Source organism: Schistocerca serialis, chromosome 1 (assembly GCF_023864345.2).
Source record: "Schistocerca serialis cubense isolate TAMUIC-IGC-003099 chromosome 1, iqSchSeri2.2, whole genome shotgun sequence".
In the NCBI taxonomy this organism is placed as follows: domain Eukaryota; kingdom Metazoa; phylum Arthropoda; class Insecta; order Orthoptera; family Acrididae; genus Schistocerca; species Schistocerca serialis.
In genome coordinates, this window is record NC_064638.1 from 465,401,878 (window position 1) to 465,427,644 (window position 25,767).

The 25,767-nt window shown below is 43.4% G+C and overlaps 1 pseudogene; it reads right to left on the bottom strand.

The window, feature by feature from the left end:
* Nucleotides 1-1,693: 1,693 nt before the first annotated feature.
* LOC126483506 (sorting nexin-12-like) lies at nt 1,694-25,767 on the bottom strand (annotated as a pseudogene).

Genomic DNA, 25,767 nt, shown 5'->3' on the forward strand with positions numbered 1-25,767 from the left:
TAAAGCAAACGCTATCTGCGGAAGGCTATAATTTTCACAGCATTGTCTACTGCGTACAGCAAAGGAACAGTTCGGGCATGATGATTGTATCAGGATGACAATACAGCATGAAATAAAGCAGCGTCTGTGATAAAATGGTCTGTGGACTGTGGAATCCGTATCTGGTTTGCCCCTTGAGGATCTGCATTTCTCTACACAAACATGCATATACCTCATTGTCATCAAATGTATTTTTGTGCGAACAACGTGATTTCGGCTTTGTTGATATGAAAAATCAGAAGTATTCACAGCAGTGGTCGAGCTATCATGGAGGGCGGACACACTCCGTATTATCGTCCACTATATCTAGACTTACACATTTCATTTTCCATTTTAGATATTCTGTCCTCTCTATCACATTCAGACTTCAACATTACACTCCCCGACTCATGGAATATTATCCTTTAGTTGGTTATTCAACCTTTTTCTCACGGTCGTCTCTCCGTTGCCAGTCCACTCCAGGAGATCGGAATGGGAGGTTTTCCGGAATATTTTGCTAATGGTGAGATCATCAAAGCACTGTTTCGATTATAGGCCACATGTCCTGTGAGTGCACATTATGTCTTCAATGCAGAGTGGGTTTCACCGCCCTCCACATCTTCATGCCGTTAATCGTTGGCGATTCTTCTGCCTTTAGAGGCAGTTTCCCACCCCCAAGGGTAAGACAGTGCCCTCTTGGAGAAGGCCGTTGGCAGATTGAGGGTGGCTTCTTATGCTGGAAGTCTTCGGCTGCCAATTCTGTCGACTTATATTAAAAATTTAAGGGGGGAGGGCGGTTTCGAGCCTGGGACCGAGGACGTTTAGATTACTAATCAAAGAGTCTTTTTTTTCATACACATCATTTCTATGTGTCATGGTTAGTGCTACTTGAAATATTGATTTGGAACCACGTACATTTTCTGTACATGCAAAAGAAAATGTTTCAACTGTTGTGAAATTGCTTTGAAATTTTGAACCAAAGAACAAAAATATAGATAGGATTGGTAAGTTAATTATCCCTGTAAATAATTCATATATCAGTGAAATACTAGCTATCAGTAGCTAAAATTTAATTCTGGAATTTCCCCCTTGGTTCAGTCTGTCAGTGTTCTCAAACTGATGAAGGTGTGGAGAGTAACAACACTTCAATCTTTTACAACTGTTAACTCGAGGAAAAATCTTTAATTATTTGGACTTAGGTCTACATAACATTATACTGTCAATCTAAAATTCTATAATAACAATTAAAGCAATTAAAGAATAAGTCGCTACATAAATCAGTGAATCATAGGTGGCTGTAAGCATCACATACTTTTATGTTCATCAGGCTAGGGCTAGCATTTAGCCAGTTTTAAACCACTCATTCAAGATTACATTCTCTTATATTCATTATCTGTGGCTCAATAAACAATTACACTCAAGTAATATACATATGGACTACATCACATGGTAATGCTTTTCCTATACTTGTTTTCTTAAATTAAAAGCCTTTACAGAGGGTGGTTAAATGTTGACACACACACGCAAAACAACTCATTAGTAGATCATCGGACTTCTGTCTGCAGGATAGCACAGTAGAGCTTGTAACTTTGAAATGACAAACCTTATAAATTCTATTGTTAACCAAACAAAAAGTGAAAATGAAATTTCAGTATTAGACATACATATTTAAATATTACCCATTCCGGATCTTTTCTGCGACATTTTTTTTATCAATAACTGATTCCTGCAAGAACATGTGAAGACATCGCTCATTTCGCGAAAGAGGATGACCTGCAATCTTGCTTACAAAGCTTTCCAGTCCTTTTCTTCTGTTCTCTAAAAAATCTTCTTCAAATGTACAGTTATCCCCTCCGAACGGTTTCCGATGCCACCAAGCTTTGTCTGGCAAAGGAGGCACAACGATCTTACTATCTCTTTCAAGTTCATTTCTGAGCCATTCGAAATCACTGCATCTCCGGCGAAAACTCAGTTACTTCACACTGAAAAGAGACAGATGCGTTCTCATTCTAATTTCATATTCAGTGTATCTCTTTTTCCAAAGGTATGAGTAATAGGATTTATTACGTCGATTTCAAGAAAACTATCTAGCAGCGTAAAAACATCATCTAATTTTTCGTTTCGTGACATTGAGGAGTCACGTTATGTCCACCAAGGTAACAGCTAGTGGAGGGTATATAAAGCCTTAGGCGTAATTCGGAAACTGAACGATTTATCTGACGTTCAAAAAGGCATCATTATTGGCTTTCGGGCCATGGGTGGAAAAATTTCCGAAAAGCAAAGGCTGGAAACTTTTCGCGTGCCGCCATTCACTGCGCATGGCAAAACTGCGCTATCCAAAACCGGCTACAATGCGTCTGTGGCGCATCACAAGCTATGAATGACAGAGGGCAACGACGGTTGCGGAGATGTGTATCGGTGAACAGACGTGCAACTTCAGATTGGATTCCATTAGGAAGTTTTTGCACCGCGATCACACAAATATTATTGCAAACATGTGAAACTCCAGCATTGGTCGTACAGATTTCAAACCGTTCTTTTACTTTGGCAAATAGATTTCAGTCTCAGAGTTATCATCTTCAGTGCAAGATTAAGTCCGGTGGGCTCATATAATCACGCACAAAATATAACTTCAAACATTGATGTTTATGTTGATGAACATGTTACCTAGCTTGAAAAATTCAAGCTGCAGAGTTTTAATTTTTATTAATCACGAATTTCTAGTGTAAGGTATAATATGAACTGGAAATCTGGATCGTCGGAAGGGTTCAGGGAGCTGTAGGGAGCCTTGCGATCTGAAAAATGTTTTCATGGCATTTCCTGTATGATGTCATTATAGAAGACACAGTGGACCAACTCAAGTATACGTCTATCCTTGGGGGCCACGCCCACCGCTACCTACACTCCCCCAACCAGGATGGCATCTATCAGAAGGACAATACAACGTGTCACACAGATTGCAGCTTACGTGCATGGTTCGAAGAGCCCCTGAATGAGTTTATCGTACTCGTCTGGTCACCAGACACCCCGAGTTTACAAGCAGTCCGGAATCTTTGGGGCCACTTCGATCAGGATGTACGCGCCATCGATCCTCAACCGCCAAATCCAGTGGCAGTACGTCAGTGTACTGGAGTCGGCATGACTCCATATCCATGTCGCTATTGACACTCTTTACTACAAGTCTCGCAGTGGACCGTGCTGCAAAGGGTAGTTATTCATTCTTATGCCAGGTGATCACACTAATGTGACTCGACAGTGTATAAATTTACATACGCATTTTTCACGCACAGCTGCCCGGAGTGGCCACTTTGTTTAGGGCGTCACGCCACGGATTGCGTGGCCTCTCCTCCCGAAGTTTCGAATCCTCCCTCCGGCATGGGTGTGTGTGTGTGTTGTTCTTAATATAGCTTAGGTAGTGTATAATTCTAGAGACCGGTGACATCAGCAGGTTGGTTCCTTAGGAATTCACACGCATTTGAACATTTGACACACGTTCCCGTTCAGATATCGGTATAGTTGACGAAATACTTGAGCCATCTTCCAAATATTTCAGAAGTGGGGGACAAGTGATTATACTACACAGAAGGTGTTCGGAGTACGTTAGGGTAAAGTATTGATTTTTCTTAGTTACCACTCGTACCAAACGTACTGATCATCCCTGTACCGTATCAACGTCAATAGCAGTCCAATCACAGCCGTTTGCCTGAGCCTGTAAATTCACTTCATTAGGGAAGCACAGCTTACGGGAATCCACTGCTCTCAGGACGTCCAATACTGGTTGACGCTTGAGAGGTGCTGCTACCGTAGCGGTAAGCAGCCTCTAATCAGATCGCTGCCTGTCGCTACGGTGCAGTGCTGTGAATAGAGCTGCACAAACTCAGCCCTAATGGATGACACAGTACTATGGCTAACAGTGATTATTAATAATAAATGTTACCTGATCATTTCACTGACATACAGTAGTTAGAACTTCCAAATAATGTAGTGTAAAACCTATCCTAACCCAGCAACGTTAAATAGTTTGCGAGGGAATTCCTCTTTGAACTACTTCTCAAGAAAGATCGTTTCGTCTGAGGTAGAACTACATATTTGATCCAAACGCTTAACGAAGCAATGAAAGTGACACATTCCAGACGTCTGTCTTTTTCCGCCGGTAATAGCTATTTTTGACGCCATAAAATGAGATCCTGTAGATATTGTCGCTTGCTGTTTTGTCAATGTGTACCACAGATTTCGGCTTGTATGCGTCAAAATGAGAAATCCTAGACACTGAATAGGTAACTAATTAATGTTTAGGTAGCTGTAAGCAGCATATATTATCTCAAGGAGGTGAAAAACTTAAGTCTGCTCCATGAGGCCAAGTGGTGCTGTTGAGAGATGGGTAATCCGTATGGAAGCTTCCAATTTTGGCGATAAGCGACGTCATCTGGTAAGCAGCTTGGTCATTATGGACCATGATTCTAGTTGTGTCGTAGGATTAACGGAGCATCAGAAATACAACTCAAAACCAATCGTCATGCATTTGACACATTTACATTACTCCACAAATACGAGTGAAACGTAAACTTGTACAACTATTCTGCATCCAAGGAAACACTGACATTAAACGAAATATGATGGTAGACCAATTACTTAGAACTTGCGTAGTCGAAGATCTTGCCCGACATTTACAAGTCACCACGTAGCGACTAACTAGAGAACATTGCAAAGTGTCAATAAACGATCTTTATGAAACTTGGCGGCTGCGTAGTGTGGGGCAAAATAGTGTAGCACGTATTTCTTATTTGTGTCCAATGTCACTTTTAAGGGGCAATACATACTCCAAAAGATAATTTTGCATTTGGGGTATAAAGGGAATAACTTCGAAACGATGTTATATAAAAATAGCTTTCACATGAAAATTAATACGTAATTAATGATCTTGAAAACAGTATAATCAACTCTCGTAATAATTTGAAATTTTGCGAAATACTCCATCACATTCAGTTAATTTTGAAAAATTAAAACTTTTGTTACAACATAAATCGAGGAATCTTCCAAGCCACGTACTAACTTCTGTGATAAAGCTGATTTCTGGAATACCATTTTTGGAAAATAAGCTGTACACAATGTGCTGTCGGAGTATTTTCAACATGCTTAATTAAAATATGCAAACGTTCATTATTATTCTATTTATTTTTCTTATATTTGTTTAATGTTTTAAATTCTTGTATTACGTTTGACATTCACGGTTTCATGTACGTAAATTGAATGAAATCTCTTCAGGCAACATACACAACGAAGAATACAATATGAAACAAAATCCAGCACGATTTCAGATTGTCAGTGGAGATCCTGCAAATATCCTAGTTTCTATAATTCAAATTTCAGTACATTTGTAATCCTTGACAAAGAGTACTGATTATGGTCTAGTGACTGCAACTTGACTGTATTGTTTCTCAACTGGAGATCGAGACAGTAATCGTTCTAAGAACAAAATCTGAAAATCTTCTCACAAATTTCCTCCAGTATCGAAAGCCGTATATGTTCCATGGCTGTACGTTTGCCACCGAATTCCTTGGGAACATTAGATGTTTCCTCTGCTCGCGTACCTCGCTTACAACGGCTTCGTCACACAATGACCACCCGCCTTTGCAGGTCAAAAGATATTCGAAACTTGTATTCTTTCTCAGAGAGGGGGAAATATCTGTATTACTGTTAGATTATTGCCGTGGCCAGTGTGAAAGAATTGTTTCGAGCACCGAGCCTGAGGACAAGTAACTTTTTCATTTGGTGATCTCAAAGGCTACAGTCATATGTCAAGTACAGTTTTCAATGTTGGAAGAACTTTGTGGGAAGACTTTCAGATCTAGTTCTGCTGAATGATTATGATGTCAGGGTCCACTTATGAAACAATTAAATCTACCCGCAGCTGTAAGTACAGAATCAATTCTCTTCGCGAAAGCTTACCAATGTACTCAAATACGCCTAATATATATCAGAATATTTAAAAGATCATACGTGTAAATTTGAATTCTAATGACTTTTGTTTCATATTCTCTCCTCCGTTGTGTACATTACATAAGGGACTTCCGTTCATTTTATGTACATGATGGAAAAATGCTACGTTTTAAGCACTTCTTTACAGATTACCATTATCTTAATTACTTTCAGTCATAAAAATTATTTCCTTATTATTTTCAATTAACAAATTACACTTAAATGAAACAGTAAACTAAAAATTAAAGAAAAGCGTGCTGAAAATACCCAGACAGCACGTTCTGTACTGGTTATTTTTCGTGAATGGTGTTTCGGAAGACAGTTTCATTACACAAGAATGAACGTGACTTGAGAACTTCCTTAAATTATGTTGTAACAAAAGTTTTCATTTTCTAAATTAATTAGCGAGCGTGGGGTAGCCTGAAAAATTTAAAATTATTGCAAAAGTTGGTTGAAACTGGGCACAAACAAAAAAAACTAAAAAAGTACGTTTCCAATTATTTTACGCCTCCACACAGTCGCCATTTCATCAAGATCGTTTACTGACACATGCATATGTTCCCTTTTAAGACAGATGATGTTTTTAGATTATCAAATTTTGTATATACATAATAGAAGCTTTCGTTACTCCGACAAAGTTTTAACAATGTTATAGCTTTAAAAAGCTTGAAAGTAATTGGAAACGGAAGTGCTTAACATTAACAGTTTATGTATGAAGAAGATAGGAACTTAAGTAGATTGAAACGTGTTTAGAATTACATAATGCCACCACCGATTCTCTCCAGGAGAGAAATACTCAAAAACTCACCGAGCCTCTCGCTCCCGGGCAGTCACTGCCCGAACTATTGCTACTCGTAATCCGGTGGCAACGACCTCAGCAATGCTTTGAGCCTCCCAGCTTCAGATGGCGCGATCCCACAAATAGATTAGGTACCTTTTACGTTTACTAGCGTAAAATAAGGTTTGCTTGCATGTGTATTGGTTTCTATTACATGTTAACTTTCACTGCGTATCACAAGTTTTGAGTGCTTTGCCTCTATGTCTACATCTACTACATCTACATGGCTACTCCACAACTCTCACATAAGTGCCTGGCAGTGTGTTCATGAAGCACCTTTACTTTAATTCTCTGGTATTTCCATTCTCTACCAGTGCACGGAAAAAGCAACACCTGTATCGTTCCGTGCGAGGTCTGATATCCCTTATTTTCGCATTCGACTAGAAAGCTGGTCATCGAAATTTCGTTAGAAGATCCCGCCGCAACGAGAAACGCCTTTCTTTTAATGATTTCCACCCGAAATCCTGTACCATGTCCGTGACACTCCGTTCCCTATTTTTCGATAATACGAAAAAGCGCTGCCCTTCTTTGAATTTTCTCGATGTGCACGGCGCATCAACACTCCATAAGCGGACTGGCAAGCGTAGTGCAGGCAGTCTCTAATAGATCTGTTGCATATATCAATAAAACGCAGTCTGTGGTTCGCCTTCCTCATAACAGTTACCAATTAATGTTGTTCGTAATTGTAATTCCTAAGTATTTTTTTGAAATTACGGTCTTTAAATTTGATTGACTTGTGCAGTCGAACCTTAATGGATTCCTCTAAGCACTCATGTGGATTACTCACACCTTTCGTTATTTAGGGTCAATTCCAGTTTTCGAACCATACAGATATCTTATTTAAATCGTTTTGGAATTGATTTTGATCCCCTGATGAGTACTAGAAGACGACAGGAGCCAATGAACTGTTCGTGTTGCTTTAACTACTCTTTACTCTGTATGTAATGTGTGTCTTGTTTATGTTCTATTTTCAACTAACCTGATAGTATCTTTCCTCTTGTACGTTATAAAATTGTTACAGAGGAAGTTGCTACACAGATACAATAATGATTTTTATAAATCTATAGCTCTTCATATTACCCAATGGTTCAAATGGCTCTGAGCACTATGGGACTTAACATCTGAGGTCATCAGTCCCCTAGAACTTGGAACTACTTTAACCTAACTAACCTAAGGACATCACGCACATCCATGCCCGAGGCAGAATTCGAACCTGCGACCGTAGCGGTCGCGAGGTTCCAGACTGAAGCTGCTAGAACCGCTCGGCCACAGCGGCTGGTCTTAATATTATCATTTTAGGTCTTTGTGTGTATATATCACTGTCATGACTTAACACTGAATTTATCTCCACCTTGAGAAGTCACGTCTTAAGGGATCGAGAAGAGATATGGCTGTTCTCCCAATTCACAATATGACAGTACTATGTAAAATACCGCATCATATTCCATAAATCACATTACTCTGACCCGCGCGGGACAAGCCGAACGGTCTATGGCGCTGCAGTCATGGACTGTACGGCTGGTCCTGGCGGAGGTTCGAGTACTCCCTCGGGCATGCGTGAGTGTGTTTGTCTTTAGGATAATTTAAGTTGTGTATAAGCTTAGGGACTGATGACCTTAGCAGGTAAGTCCCATACGATTTCACACACATTTGAAGGTTTGCACGTTACTCTTAGATACAACTGTTGTCTATAACAACCCTCATGAGGCTGGGACACGCATATCGCCCAACACGTTTGCGCAGTATAAAAGGTATGACTTCTTGCTTCTCCATTTCGTGTTCCGTGAGATGAAAGTGAGGATCTCAACGTCTTGTAACCAGGATGTTCACGACTTTATTGGCAACGCTACTGCTTCTATAGACATTAACTAAAACGTGAATACTTCTACCAACAAGTATTCTAAAGTTTTGTCAGGTCCGCACGGCGCACTACGGCTTGGTAGCTACATATTTGTAATAAGCTCTAAACTTCTTTTATGAAAACTTATAAATTAATCAACCTTTAACTCTTCCGTTTCAATAAAATCTGGCAGTGTTACTGTAACATCGCAAACGCCCACATAAACAGTCCACAGTTGTGCAATAATTAATAATCAGTTCGTATGAGAACGAGTGAGCCTTGGGTGAAATGTGAATGTTTCATGAAAAGGCTCTTAGGCTGGTAGTTCCAAAAAAAATTCAAGGCTAGATTAGGCATATAAGTACATTGAATACCCTGCTTCTTTTAAATTTCAGTGTGAAATTTGACAACCGGGACGAAAATTCTAAATATACCATGGCTTGTGTAAACTTCAGAGCGAAAAAATCGTAGCATAAATGAAAAACACAAACAACCATAAGAATTCCGACACTGTTACCGATGATGGAGTGTGTGTTCTTTATGACGATATTTCTGATATATGGTGGAACAGAAAAAAATGATTCAAATGGCTCTGAGCACTATGGGACTTAACTTCTGAGGTCATCAGTCCCCTAGAACTTAGAACTATTTAAACCTAACTAACCCAAGGACATCACACACATCCATGTCCGTGGCAGGATTCGAGCCTGCGACCGTAGCGGTTGGAACAGAATTTTGATTTAAAGGTATCACACGTGCATGGTTTAATTTTACGCCTTATTTATAACTGTTAAAACTACTTCTAGTGGTATACATACAGTTGATATCCGCACTGGGTAACGAGAGGCATCGTGTCATATTAAAACACTGCTAGTGTAAGGTGGGATGGCTGGCAATAGGTTATGAAAGCGCTGTAATATATGAACACGAAACTGGTACAGCAGGTGATAACATACGAAAAATGTTGTAATTGTTTAACATTGAATAAGTCTCGATATTATTTCATCTGTTTCAATAATACGCACGCGTTAGGCGCTCTTGTTCAGTTATTGATGCAATTGAATCTAACTACGATGGAAACATCTTTAACAGTAATGAACTGAGCACTAGACTAAATGGTGTGCTTGACACTGTTATTTGACGGAGTCTGGTTGTATCTTTTCAAACAAACCATAATTATTCAATTGTTTAGTTATTGGTGGAAAATTCCTAGCTCTAATAATGCTGGACTAATAATAGCAGGTCAACGCCATATACGGAGAGTATCTTTAATTAGTATTCGGTAGGACGTTTCGAAATCACTCACTGCTTAAACTTTAAATAAAAATTGTCAACAATGGCGGCCGAAGACTTCTGGCATAGGTAGTTACTCTCGCCCTGTCAACGGTGTTGTCAAAGAAGACGAAGGAGCAGAAAGAGGTTTAATACACCATTCCGTTCTTGAGGTGTGGAACTGCACGTAAAAGGCGGAAGAATCAGCGTTGACCAACGGTATCGGGGTGCAGAAGGCAAAGGAAACCGCTGCGTTAAAGACACATAATGTACGCTGATGAGCCAGACCATTACGACGACTGCCCACCGCGTAGGTGTAAGCTACCTGGTGGAGCTGAGGGCACTTGATGTGGTAAGAGAAGTACATGAGCGGAGCAAAGGCGAATAGGGAATCATTCTAGCTACGATAAATGGCGTAAATGAGGAGATCAACCGACTTAAGGGACTTCAACAAAAGCCAGGTTGTTGTGGCACAATGTCTGGGAGCGAGCATCTCGAAAACGGTGAATCTGATCGGCTGTTTGCGTGCTACTCTCGTCATCATCTATGGAAAGTGATTGCAGAATGCTGAAACTACGAGTGGGGGACAAGAAGCTGGACGTCCGTACCTCATCACAAGACATAGGGATCGGATGCTTGCCCACTATCTAAACCAGGATATTCGGCAATCTGTGGCAGAATGAAGTGCTGAAACTGGCACAAGTGGTTCGGAGCACAATGTTTAGTGCACAGTGTTCAACATGGTGTTCCGCAGCAAAGGGGCTTCTCCGCGTTCCCATGTCGACCTAACAACAATGTCAATTATGATTACAGTGAACGCGGGATCATCGTAATTGGTCCGCAGGTCAGTGAAATCGTGTCGCCTGGTCGGATGAATCCCGTTCATTGTTAAACCAGTTCAATGGTCGTGTGCAGATACGCCGTCATCCAGGAGAACTGCTGCACGAAACATGCTGAGCGCCGCTTACGCAGGCCGGTGGGAACAGTATTATGTTGTGGGGAACATTTACCTGGGTTTCCATGGAACCTGCGGCAGTAATCGAAGGAAACGTAACAGCTATGGACTACGTGAACATTATCACGGACCAGCTGTAACCGCTTATGCTTGATGTCTTCCTCAGCAGCCATGGCACATTCCAGAAGAAAAAATGTCCGTGTGTCAGAAGGCCAGAATTGTGCTGCAATGGTTTGAGGTGCATGATGGTGAGTACACGTTGATGTCTTGGCCACAAAATTGGCATATCTGAATCTGATGATGCTATCGACCGCAAACTCCACACCAAAAAGTAACCACCGTAATTTACGGGAACTGTGTGTCCTGTGCGTAAACATCTGGTGTCACAAAGTTCTGGAGACCCACCAAGTACTTGTAGAATTCGTGGTACGCAGAATCATTGCTGAATTGCGTTCCAAACGTGGACTAACACGCTTTTAAGTACGTGGTCGTAATGTTTTTGGCCCATCAGTGTATGCCCACAGGACGTGTCATGTTATTGGAAAAATGTCTAGATGATCTCTCCATTGTTAAAAGTTTCCGGACCAGTCCCCCAATCGAATTTCTTGGAGGGGACAGCCAAGAAGGAGGTGACCAACAGAAAACTGTGAAATAACCAACGATGGGATGACATTTTACGGTTCGGAGCATGGCTTGGCAGTCCCATGGTAAGGAAGCTCGAAAATATCAAAAGGGCAATACCGAGGTTTAATTTACATATAGTGGGGGTCAGTGAAGTGAAATGGAAGAAAGACACTGATTTCTCGTGAGAGGAATATAGGGAAATAATTACTGCAGCAGAAAATAGTACAAAGGGATTAGGATTCGTTAATAATAGTAAAGTAGGAAGAGAGTAACCCACTGTGAACGGTTCATTGATAGGTTTTTCTTCATCATATTCGGCAGAAAAACCAGAACCGACAACGATAGTTCAGATATACACGCCGAGGTCCGAAGCAGAAGATAAAGAGATGTGGAAATTATATGAAGATATTGAACGGGTAATTTCGGTTGTAGAGGGAGAGAAAATTTTATAATTATGGGAGACTGTAACGGGGTTGTAGGGGAAGGAATACAAGAAATGATTACGAGAGAATGCGAACTAGGAAGTAAGAATGAAAGAGGAGGAAGACTGTTGTTCTGCAATACATTTCAAATGGTAATAGTGAACACACAGTCCAGCAATCACAAAAGGATGACGTATACTTGGAAAAGACCCGGATACAGTGGAAAATTTCAGCAGAATTTTATCACGGTCAGACAGAGATTTCAAAACCAGATACTGGATTGGATATATCATCGTAATTCAGTAATGATAAGCAGACTGAAGTTAAGGAAAATCGTCCGAAAGAATCAAGATGGAACTTAGTGAGGTACTGAAGTACTGGGGAATGACCAGAGGCACTAAAAGTTCGCTAAGGACGAGGATACTGCAGTAAGGAATATCACTGTAGGCAGCTCTGTTGCAGAGGAATGGACATCCTTAAAAAACCGGAGCCATAAGTGTGGGACTGACAATCTTAAGTAACTCAGAAGAAACCTAGGGTAGCAGAAGAAATACTTCAATTTATCGGCGAAAGGAGGAAGTGCAAAAATGTTCATCGAAAGACTGAACTGCAGCTATATAAATCACTTACGCATAAAATGAACAGGCATTACAGGGAAGTGAAGGAGAAATGATTGCAGAAGACATGTGAAGAAAAAACTGCTCGTCGGAAGGACTGACAAAGCAAGTAGGAAACTCAGTACAAACTTGGATAAAATTAAAAGCAAGAGTTTATCATTAAGAGTGTAGTGGAACTGCGCTGTTAGACATAGAAGAAAGAGTGGATGGATAGAAATAGTATGCTGGAGCCCTTTATGAAAGGTCTGATGACCTGATAGAACAGGAAAGAGGACTGTGGAAGAGTTGAGGTCAAATAAAGTTGAATGGATTGATAACACTCCATCGGAATTTTTAAAGTCATTGCGGGAAGTGGCAACAAAACGACTAATCACGTCGGTCTGTAGACCGGCGACTTATCTTCGGACCTTTGTAAGATACCATCCACGCTGTTGCGAAGATAGCAAGGTGAAAACTATCGAGTAATCAGATTATGCTCTCCATGCATTGAAAGCTGTTGACAAGGAAATTGAAAATGGGGATGGACGCAGAATGAAATTTTCACTCTGCAGCGGAGTGTGCGCTGATATGAAACTATTTGGCAGATTAAAACTGTGTGCCCCAGCTGGACGCCAACTCGGAACCTTTGCCTTTCACGAGCAAGTGCTCTACCATCTGAGCTACCCAAGCACGACTCACGCCCCCTCCTCAGCCAGGAAGTTTCAAAAATGGGGATACGTTAGATTACGATCAGTTTGGCTTTGACAGACATACCGCCATCAAAGAAGCAATTTTGACATTGCGCTTAGTAAGGGAATCAAAACCGAAGAATAATCACGATGAGCCCCTCACGATTTGTCGATCGAAAAGAGGAGTTCGACAATTTAAAATGATGTTCGATGTTCGGAGACTGAGGAAAATACAAGTAGGCTAAAGGGAATGGCGGGTGATGTGCAGTATATTCAAGATCCTACATGAAGAAGAAAGAGTAGAAGACGGCCAACGTAGTGTTCAGATTAAAGAGAATGTAAGACAAGGATGCAGTGCTCCGCCCCCACTGTTCAATATAGACATCGAAGAAGTAATGACGAAAAATAAATAAATGTTAGCGAATGGGATTGAAATTTAGAATGAAAGAGTGTCAATGATAATGGAATTTCTATCCTCAGTGAAAGTTCAAATTTACAGTATCTGTTGAATTGAATGAGCAGTATAATGAATGCAGAATATAGATTGAGAGCGAATCATAAAAAGGCAAGAGTAATGAAAATAGCGAGAAAGTAATATAAATTTTAGTGGTCACGAAGTAAACGAAAGTAAGGCGCTCTTATACTTTGGAAGCAAAATAACCCACGACGGCCGAAGCAAGGAAGACATAAAAAGCAAACTAGCACATTCAAAGAGGGCTAGAAGGACCTAGGGCGCAAGTGCTACTCCGAGATGAAGAGGTTGGCGCAGGAGAGGAATTCGCGGCTGGCAGCATCAGACCAGTCATAAACGTGAGTTTACACCTGTGCGCCTCGCGGCTACTCGCTGTGCTCCTACAGTTTTCCCCACACGAAAGTAGAGGCGCCCAGTGTGAGCACCGGTGTGGATGGAATCAAAGCACGCACATGCTGAAGATGAGGCTTACAACTTGCCCGCGGGCTTCTGTTTGTGACTGAAGCAGATAAACTACTGGCCATTAAAATATCTACACCACGAAGATAACGTGCTACAGACGCGAAATTTAACCGACAGGAAGAAGATGCTGTGATATGCAAATGATTAGCTTCTCAGAATATTCAAACAAGGTGCCTGTGGCGACACCTACAACGTACTGACATGAGGAAAGTTTCCAACCGATTTCTCATACACAAACAGCAGTTGACCGGCGTTGTCTGGTGAAACGTTGTTGTGATGCCTCATGTAAGGAGGAGAAAAGCGTACCATCACGTTTCCGACTTTGATAAACGTCGGATTGTAGCCTAGCGCGATTGCGGTTTATCGTTTCGCGACATTGCTGCACGCGTTGTTCGAGATCCAATGACTGTCAACAGAATATGGAATCGTTGGGTTCAGGAGGATGATACGGAACGCCGTGCTGGATCCCAACGGCCTCGTGTCACTAGCAGTCGAGATGGCAGGCATCTTTTCCGCCTGGCTGGCGGCATCACGGTGAACGCACATTGGAAGCGTGTATTCATCATTGCCATACTGACGTATGACCCGTCGTGATTGCATGGAGTGCGACTGGTTACACATCTCAGTCACCTCTTGTCCGTATTGACGGCACTTGGAACAGTGAAAGTTACATTTCAGATGTGTTACGTCCCGTGGCTCTACCCTTCTATCGATCCCTGCGAAACCCTACATTTCAGCGGGATAATACACGACCGCATATTACAGGTCCTGTACGGGCCTTTCTGGATACAGAAAATGTTCGACTGCTGCCCTGGCCAGCAGATTCTTCAGATCTCTCAACAATGGAAAGCGTCTGGTCAATGGTGGCCGAGCAACTGGCTCGTCACAATACCCCAGTCACTACTCTTGATGCATTGTGGTATCGTGTTGAAGCTGCATGGGCAGCTGTACCTGTACACGCCATCCAAGCTCCTTTTGACTCAATGCCCAGGCGAATCAAGCCCGTTATTACGGCCGGAGGTAGTTGATGTGGGTACTGATTCCTCAGGATCTATGCACCCAAATTGTGTGAAAATGTAATCACATGTCAGTATAGTATAATACATTTTTCCAGTGAATGCCCGTTTATCATCTGCATTTCTTCTTGGTGTAGCAATTTTAGTGGCCAGTATTGTACATTGTGGTGTTGAATAGCCGCAAGCGTTCAGCTGTAGACGCACCTGATGATTATGAACAAATCGAGAACCTCTCTCATTGATACCTTCGACGGCTGAGAAGCTTGAATTAAAAATTCATCTATAAGGACAGTTAGAAGCCGTGCTGTTGTAGAGGACACAGCGGCAGTTCAACGCATCCACGTGGTGTCCTACAACACAGGTTCTGCTAAGCTCTGCTAAGACTTTACTGGAGATTTTCCTAAGGGTACAAAGGTGATTTCTACGCATTTGTCGAAGTTCCTGAATAGTATATTAGCAAGATGTATTAGGCCGCAGTTGCTCTAAGGCCATCTCGAAAAAATTATGAATTGTAACGCTGAGAAGGAAACATTTACTTAGAGAGGACTGTTGATGTACCTTCTGTTGACTCCTTAAATTCTAAGCAAAGTGATACTCAATAGGTCTAACTGTGAAACACAATGTCTCATTGTTAATCATTTAGAGAACAGCAAGCAGAAACAATAGCTTTATGAGTTACGTACGAATATTAATCTACTAGGGGAAATATAAATGATTATTTTAGAGGTATTGGGCTCCTGGAGCGTGAACCATGGATTCGACGTGACCTCAGATGCATTGCGATGATTGCTTTGATAATGATTGTTTCTTTTGGGATAACTGTGTCACTCTGCAGAGTCCCCCTCATCTTTCGAGAAAACGGTTAGTAAATTGAATGTGGCTATAGTCTTTTCTTTCATTTATCGTGATTGGTATTATAACGCATCGCTTCTAAACGGAAATAACGTCTACGTAGTACTATGGACAGATCATTAGCTGAGGATCGATGTAAACAGCAATAAAATACTTAACTCTGATTGGAACGTACATGGACTTGTGTTTATAGTCATAACAATACGATGATTCCAATAATATTGTTCAGATTAAAATGGTTCAAATGGCTTTGAGTACTATAGGACTTAACATCCGAGGTCATCAGTCCTCTAGAACTTAGAACTACTTAAACCTAACTAACCTAAGGACATCACACGCATCCATGCCCGAGGCAGGATTCGAACCTGCGACCGTAGCGGTCCCGCGGTTCCAGACTGAGGCGCCTAGAACCGCACGGCCACAGCGGCCGTCAGTACAGATTAAGAATGCGAAATAAACTTGCTGAGATAAGTGTTGTAAGTGGATTAGGCACGGTGATCGGATGCTGTTATAGATCCGATGCCTCAGCATCCGTAATGACCGAACATTTGAAGGGAAACAGAATACATAGTGTGAATTTCTTGGTAATCTTATAGTTAAAGTAGAGATTTCAACTTACCTGCTATGAACTGGGAGATTCGAGTCGTTACAGCGCGTGGTAGGGACAGAGAGTCATGCACAATTAATCTAGGTGCCTTACACGAAAATTACCTTGAGCTGGTAATTAGAGAACCAGTTCGTGGAGGTAACAACTTAGAACTGCTGGTGACAAACAGACCCGAACTTTCCGGCTCAGTTAATGTGGAACAAGGAATCAGTGATCACAAGAGCTTTACATCATCACAGGATTATGCTTTAAATTGGAATACAAAGAAACTTAGGGATATCGTTCTGTTTAGGAAGAACAACAAGAATAGGTCCAATTGTGAAACGCAAGGCGATTTTCTGGCTCAGGAGAGTTACAGTCTTGCTTCCATTAAACACGTTCACCAGCCATTCTATCTGTATCGTCCCAGCTTGTAACATAAAGTGGCACTGAGTTTTATGAACTTGCCACTGTTTACACTTACACTTAGGCTCAGTTTATAGCAGTCTCTCTCACGCGCCTTCCTCTACCTACATTTCGCCAACTGGCCATCTTCACGACAGTCTGCCGTCTGGCCCAGGTAAAATGTTTTGTGGTTCAAATGGCTCTCAGCACTGTAGGACTTCACTGCTGTGGTCATCAGTCACCTAGAAATTAGAACTTCTTAAACCTAACCAAAGGACATCACACAAATCCATGCCAGAGGCGGGATTCGAAACTGGGACCGTAGCAGTCGCGCTGCTCCAGGCTGTAGCGCCTAGAACCACTCGGCCACCCCGGCCGGCAAAATGTTTTGTGAACCGGCGCCCCCACCCTCCTCCCGCCCTAAGTGGTAGGAGGACAGACCTGCGGCCCGAAGCACGATCCTCTGAGAGCTGTTTCCCAGAATCACTCACACATCGTGGTCGCTGCACTCAGAATATTATGTCCCTCAATCGATCTCTCTTCCTGTTTTCCGTCGCCTTCATTACAGTCCTTCGGGTAGAAGTTCTCTACAGGTTTCACATGCGATTATAAGAACATTCTGCCCACAATTTACTCATGTAATGAAGTCATGAACCACACACACCAAATGGAGTACTGGTGGACACCGACATCATGACCTAAAATACGATGATGTTTGGATTGTGGCTCGCTCAAGTGTGTGCTCATCAGCTCTTGTACAAAGTCCCAATTTTTACACCGTCCAATCCAGCAACTGTCACAAATGATGATGATGATGAAATGCTGAGAACAACGCAAAAACGCAGAACACGGGCAGAGAAAATCCCCAACATGGCCTGGAATCGAATCTGGGTCCCCATGATCCAGAGGCAGCAATGCTAGATCCTTTATTTTCTTTTTACCAGGAGCAGGGTAAGTAAACTAAATACCTTTATTTGTACAAGCATAAACATAACAGAAATGGCATCCAACCGCCAGATTCAACAGGAGATGTTACGATCTCACATGGCGAGCAGAAGTCTTTATTAGCAAGATGTCGGAAAAATAAAAACAATAATACACGAGGTATGTTAAGAGGTGTGAGGCAATATACAAAAAGGGAAGAAGGTGCGGGGGTATGATAAGACTCGCAGGCAACTGCCCGGAAGATGGAGCGTGGAGGCAGAGTGGACAGGGGTCAGCACGCCAGGCATGGCCACTACGTCCCCCGCACCCCTACCGGGAAGAAGCGCCCGCAAGGAGGGTAGAAGCCAAAGAGGAGGGGCAGTAGAGTTGAATGACCAGCGTGATGTGTTATAGTGCATAAAAGAAATGGGGCACGTGTCCATGCGCCTACTCCACTGTGGGTTACGCGGAGAGTCGCACATGTCAGCAGGAGAGGAGGGGTGCGGAGTGGGGTTTGAGTGTCGTCCGCATGTGGCACCAACGAGCTGAGCGGTGGTGACGTAAAGATCACCTGCAGGTGATAGGCGAAGAAAGCGCGGTCGATGCTCGACTTCACTGTGGGCAGTTTGTGAGTACTGTCAAAAGACAAGGCGTGATTTGTCGTTATCATAATACATGTAGGTGATCGTCCACCCCTTGATCTACACAATCGCATGATTTTTCGCGGCAGGGAAATAAATGTCCTCAGAATGGATAATAGTTCATGGGTCAATCGAATCCGGTGGAATGCGGAGCTAACAGGCAACGAACTGTCGACCAAGTTTTCAGACGTCACTGGTAGCAGCGCAACTCAGCTGCTGGACTTGGTTAACAATGAGGGTGGAAAATTGAACAAAGCGGAGAGTCCGTTAGTACGTTGGCGTGAAGACATTAGTTTGTGACGAATTTTCTACATGCGACGTGGTACCGTGTTGTCCGGACGTTGGATGGAAAGAAAAGCTGGTGGATATGACGCTAAACAGTAGGCCACCTCATCGGTGGATGTCTGAGTTCGATGTTGTTGCTGGGTATGTAATGAAGCAGTGAAGCATAAAAATCTTTAGGTCGAGGAGAAGGTGTGTTCGGTAAGTGTGTGTGAGCGTAACTGAAGTCGACGATGAAAGCAAAAATCTGTGTCAGCTGGTGCTTGTTATGTCCGACTGGTACTTGTAACGTTATGGTCGCGGACACAAGAATTTCCAGCAAGCTGCACGTAAGGGAGGTGCCCCCGTTCCACTGCTTGTGCATGGTGGGCATGTACAAGGACGCCTCTCGGAGTCGCACATTGACAAGACCGAGACCTCACGCTCGCGGGGTGAGGGTGAGTCTTTCGTAACGGACCTTAATGAGCATACCGGCCGAAAGGAAGTATCCGAAAGTAGCCTGGAGGCTGCGTCCAATAGTTGATGGCAGCGGGAGTATCTGTGCTACGAGGACACATCTGGACGCCACATGTTGATTGAGGTACTGATCACATTGTGAAGAATCGAGTCGGCGGAGGAGATTTTGTCGCACCGCCGTAAGAACAATTTGGAGTGCTTGCCGAAAACTGATGTCAGCGGATTTGCGCAAGGTGGAGGTGAAAATAATACCAAGTTATTGCAGTTCTTGTACACACGGGAGAAGTGCTAAGTCGTCGTGTGAGAGGCCGCGTCCAATGGACATCACCGTGGCTTTAGCCACATTCATGTTACTGCCCTATTCATTTCCGTACGTTAACATCAAATCAAGGACCGTTTGTGTTTCATTCCGTGAACGGACCAAGAGGAGGAGGTAGTCCGCATACGCACGACACTTAAAACTGTGCTCTCGCAAAGTGAGACCAGAAAGGTGGCTCATCAGACTCCCTATAAGTGGTTCCAGGTTTATGGCATAGAGTAAGATCGAAAAGATTGAATAATCAAAGAAATAATGACATTCTATGAGTCGGGGCGGGGAATGACACTAGCTTCAACGTGGTAGGGAAATTAGAAAAACTGAAAATGGAAATACAAAGGCTCAGTCTACGTATAGTGTGGAACAGTGAAGTAAAGTTGGTATAACAGGAGTAGGATTCGTAATGAATAGGAAGATAGGGATAAAAGTGTGTTACTGGGAAGAGTTTCGTGATAAGGTTATTCTTATCAGAATCTATAGCAAACCTACACCGACAGCGATAGTTCAGGTATACACAACGACGTCGCAAGCTGAAGATGAAGAAATGGAGAAAGCGTACGGAGATATTGAAATTGTAATATAGTATGTAAAGCGAAATGAAAAACTAATAGTCATGGGGGACTGAAATGCTGTTGTAGGGGAAAGAGCAGAAGAAAAGTTTACATGAGAATATGGGCTTTGCAAGGAATGAGAGAGCAAAAAGATAAATTGAGGTCTGTAATGAACTTCAACTAGTAATAGTGAATACTCTATTCAAGAATCACAAGACGAGGAGGTGCACTTAGAAAGGGCCGGGTGATACGAGAAGATTTCTACTAGATAAACTCATAATCAGACAGAGTTTTCGAAATCGGATACTGGATTGCAAGTCGTACCAAGGAGCAACCATCAGATCACATCACAGTACTGATGAAGAGTAGACTGAAGTTTAAGACAGTAGTCAGGAAGAATCAATACGCAAAGAAGTGAAATACGGAAGTACTTAGAAATGATGAGATACGGTTGAAGTTCTCTAAGGCTATAGATACAGCAATAAGGAATAGCTCAGTACGCAGTACAGTTGAAGAGGAATGGACATCCGTAAATAGGGCGGTAACAGAAGTTGGGAAGGAAAGCATAGGTACAAAGAAGGTAACTGCGAATAAACCATGTGTAACGGAAAAAGTACTTCAATTCATTGATGAATGGAGGAAATATAAAAATATTTCGGGAGACTCAGGAATACAGAAATACAAGTCGCTGAGTAATGAAATAAATAGGAAATGCAGGGAACCTAAGACGAAATGACTGCAAGAAAAATGTGAAGAAATTTAAAAAGAAATGATTGTCGGTAGGACTGACTTAGCATAGAGGAAAGTCAAAACAAAGTTAGGTGACATTAAAAGCATGGTTGATTACATTAAGAGTGCAAGGGGAAATCCACTGTTAAATGGAGAGGAGAGAGCGGATAGGTGGAAAGAATACACTGAAAGCCTCTATGAGGGGGAAGATTTGTCTGATGTGATAGATGAGGAAACGTGAGTCGATTTTGGAGAGATAGGGGACCTGGTATTAGAATGAGAATTTAAAAGAGCTTTAGAGGGTGTAAGACCAAATAACTTATTGATAACATTCCATCAGAATTTATAAAATCTGTGGGGAAAGTGACAACAAAACGACTACTCACGCTGATGTGTAAAATGTATGAGTCTGCGACATATCATTTTACTTTCGGAAAAAAAACATCTTCTACACAATTCCGAAGGCGGCAAGAGCTGAAAATTGCGAGAATTATCGCACGGTAAGCTTAACAGCTCATGCATAGATGTTGCTGACAAGAATAATATACAGAAGAACGGAAAAAAAATTGAGGATGCGTAGATGACGGTGAGTTTGCTTTAGGAAAGGTAAAGGTATTAGAGAAGCGATTCTGAAGGCTGTAGTTAATAATGGAAGCTAAACTAAAGAAAAATCGATACACGTTCATACGATTTGTTGACCGAGAAAAAGCGTTCGACAATGTAAAATGTTGCAAGGTGTTAGAAATTCTGAAAAAATAGCGGTAAGCTATAGGGAGAGACTGGTTGTATACAATTTGTACAACAGCCAAGAGGGAATAATAAGAGTGGTCAAGCAAGAACGAAGTGCTTGGTAGTGAAACATGGACTGTGGAAAATCCGAAATAGAAGAGAATCGAAGAATTTGACATGAGATGCTACAGACAAATGTTGAAAATTGAGTGGACTGATAAGGTAAGAATTAGGAGGTTCTGTGCAGAATCGGAGAAGAAAGCAGTATGTGGAAAACACTGATAAGGAGAAGGGACGGAACGGTAAGGTATCTGTTACGACATGAAGGAATGATTTCCATGGTACTAGAGGGAGCTGTAAAAGGCAGAAACTCCAGATGAAGGCAGAGATTGGAATACAGCCAGCAAATAATAGAGGATCTAGGTTGCAAGTGCTACTCTGAGATGAAGAGAGTTTGTCACAGGAGAGGAATTCGTGGCCGGCAGCATCAAACTAGTCAGAACACTGATGACCCACCCCAAAAAGAAGGGTCGAAAGTGGGCAACCTTGCCTTGTGGAACGCCAGATCGTCACTGATTCCGCCACACGGTCATTGACCTGAATCAGCGATTCGGCGGATGACATCGATGAAGGCGGGTGGAAAACCAATTCTGCTCGATTCTGAGAACAGAAAACGATACCGCACCCTGTCGAAAGCGCTGTCAAAATCAATGGCAACTACCGCGGCAAGCCGCTTCCAGTGCAATTAAATGGCAACATTCTCCTGTTGTCGTTTATATACACTACTGGCCATTAAAATTGCTACACCAAGAAGATGACGTGCTACAGACGCGAAATTTAACCGACAGGAAGAAGATTTCGTGATATGCCAATGCACAGCTTTTAAGGGCATTCACACAAGGTTGGCGCCCGTGCCGACACCTACAACGTGCTGACATGAGGAAAGTTTCCAACCGATTTCGCATACACAAACAGCAGTTGACTTGCGTTTCCTGGTGAAACGTTCTTGTGGTACCTCATGTAAGCAGGAGAAATGCGTACCATCACATTTCCGACAATGATTAAGGTCGGTTTGTAGCCTATCGCGATTGCTGTTTATCGTATCGCGACATTGCTGCTTACGTTGGTCGAGATCCAGTAACTGTTAGCAGAATATGGAATCGGTGGGTTCAGGAGGGTAATACGAACGCCGTGCTGGATCCCAACGGCCTCGTATCACTAGCAGTCGAGATGACAGGCATCGTATCCACGTGACTGTAACGGATTGTGTTCCACGTTCAATCCCTGAGTCAACAGATGGGGACATTTGCAAGACAACAGCCATCTGCACGAACAGATCGACGACGTTTGCCGCAGCATGGACTATCAGCTCGGAGACCATGACTGCGGTTACCCTTGACGCTGCATCACAGACAGGAGCACCAGCGATGGTGAACTGAACGACGAACCTGGGTGCACGAATGGCAATACGTAATTTTTTCCTATGAATCCAGGTTCTGTTTACAGCATCATGATGATCGCATCCATGTTTGGCGACATCGTGGTGAACGCACATTGGAAGCGTGTATTCGTCATCGCCATACTGGCGTATCACCCGGCGTGATGGTATTGGGTTCCATTGTTTACACGTCTCGATCATCTCTTGTTCGCTTTGACGGCACTTTGAACAGTGGACGTTATATTTCAGATGTGTTACGACCAGTGGCTCTACCCTTCATTCGATCCCTGCGAAATCCTGCATTTCAGCAGCATAATGCACGACCGCATGTTGCAGGTCCTGTGCGGGCCTTTGTGGATACAGAAAATGTTCGACTGCTGCCCTGGCCAGCATATTCTCCAGATCTCTCACCAACTGAAAACTTCTGGGCAATGGTGGCCGAGCAACTGGCTCGTCACAATACGCCAGTCACTACTCTCGATGAATTGTTCTGGGAACTGATTTCTCAGGATCTATGCATGCAAATTGCGTGAAAATGTAATTACATGACGGTTCTAGTATAACATTTTTGTCCAATGAATACCCGTTTATCATCTGCATTTCTTCTTGGTGTAGTGGCCAGTAGTGTATTAACTGAGCCACGCGGAGTTGTCTGTTCCGGGAATAGAATGCTAGGCAGGATCTTGCGGCCTCGAGTCTCCAGGAGTCGTGTAAAAATTCTATAGTCTGCGTTAAGGAGAGTCTGGTGATGGTAACGTGCTGTCTTCATTCCCGGTGTCGGCTTGTGGAGGGTATAAAAATTTCCGTCAGAAAGGACGGCGGTACGGCGTTCCCCATCGTCACCAGCTCATGGAACATCGTCGTCCACCGCGGCGCCATTAGCGCAAGGAAAGAGCGATAAAATTCTATCGGCAATCCGTCGACACCAGGTGACTTATTCAGAGCACCTTTCTTGATTGCATCGCGGACTTCGACGCGCGTAACTGGATTCATCAGCTCGTCCGCTTCATCGCTTGCGAGAGTGCGAGTTAGGTGTGGTAACAAAAAATCCTCAGCGCGGTTGTTGATAGTGTCCTCCCGGTACATTGTGAGGTAGTGGTCTACAAAGGCCTTGCCGATTTCGGCATGACAAGTGACTTGCTGGGCGCGTCAGGTGCAGATCTCGCTGATGAGTCGTTGTCGTCGGTGTTTCCCATCGGAGGTGATACGACGCATGGTGGGATGTTCTTGTTCCACCGAATCTTGACTTCGGGCCCGCTCCATTGATCCCGGCAGTCTACGGCGGGTCAACGTTACAATTTGTGCCTTAATCCGTATGGGTTGGCTCGGGGCGTCAGGGGTGGGCGGCTGGGCATCCAGGTCGCGGAGAACGGCATAGTAATGGTCAGTGGTGTGCCGGCGCCACGCAGCTACTTCCTTGCCATACTGAACCAAGGTACGTCGAATGGTAGTTTTGGCACATTCAAGCCACCAAGTCAAGGTTTTGCAATACTTAGGTAAGCGACGTTCACAAGTGGCCCATGTCTCGGTAACACGTTGAAGACATTCGGAAACAGGAAGATGGGAGGTGTTTAGCTTCCACGGTGCACGACTGCGCCAGACCACTTGTTTGCAGAAGGAGCATGTTTCAGATATAGGTACAGTGGTCCGAAAAGGCCAAGGGCCAACGTTCTGCACCTTGGACTGCAGGTGTGAGTTCCCGAGAGACGTAGATCCTATCAAGGCGGATCGCGGTGTGACTCGTCTGGTAAATATGTCCAGGTGCGTCGCCATGGCGAATATCCCAAGTGTCGCGGAGTAACAGGTCACGAACGACAAGGAGCAGTTCTTGAGAGGTACTGTAGTGGAGCATTTGATCCTTAAGGTGCATAACACAATTAAAATCATCCCCAAGCTTCTGAATAGAAGTCTGCCCTGTCGCGTCTGCGGGTGGAGCCTGACGGAGCGTAAATGTTGACAATAATCGTCCCCATGACAGAGACGGTCATGCCTCTGGCGGATGGAAGGTATGTGATATCAGCCACCGGAATGCCTTCTCGGGCGTAGATGGCTACGCCACGTCCCAGGTGCCCACCAGGAGAAGGATAAGTGTTATATCCCGTGATGCCTGGAAGCGTGGCCAAGTGTACTTTCTGTAGTTGTGCGATGTCGACGTCCGATGCCCATCTCTCGCTGCAGTTATATTTTCATGGGGGAGGTAATGGTGTTAGTGTTGTTCGTCGCTACTCAGTAGGTTTGCATTCGTACCCCGCCGTGGAGGGTAACTCCATCAGTGTAAGATGAAGAGGGGCGAATCAAAGACGAGTCATGCCGTACACCACCTGACGGCGTTATCGGCGGCGTAACTAAGCTTCCCTTTGGGGTAATTCTGTCCCCAGCGTGTGGTTCGGGCCTTCGTCGACGTCGTCACTCCATGCTATTGAAGGTGCTGTGGTTGTGATGTTCTTACGTTCCACTTCTTTCGTAGGAACGGAGGATGTCTCGGCTGCAGTGGCAACGGTGGAATCTATCGGTTCAGGTGTACCTGGGCGAGCCAGTAGAGTAGACAAAGGCACAGCCAAAGCCGGCGTCATGTTGTCGTCATTCGTGTCGTCGTGCAGATTCTCCGAGGTCACGTCAGACCGGACGGCCTCTAGAGTCTGAGGGGGAGGTGATCTGTCTCGTTCCGAGACCAT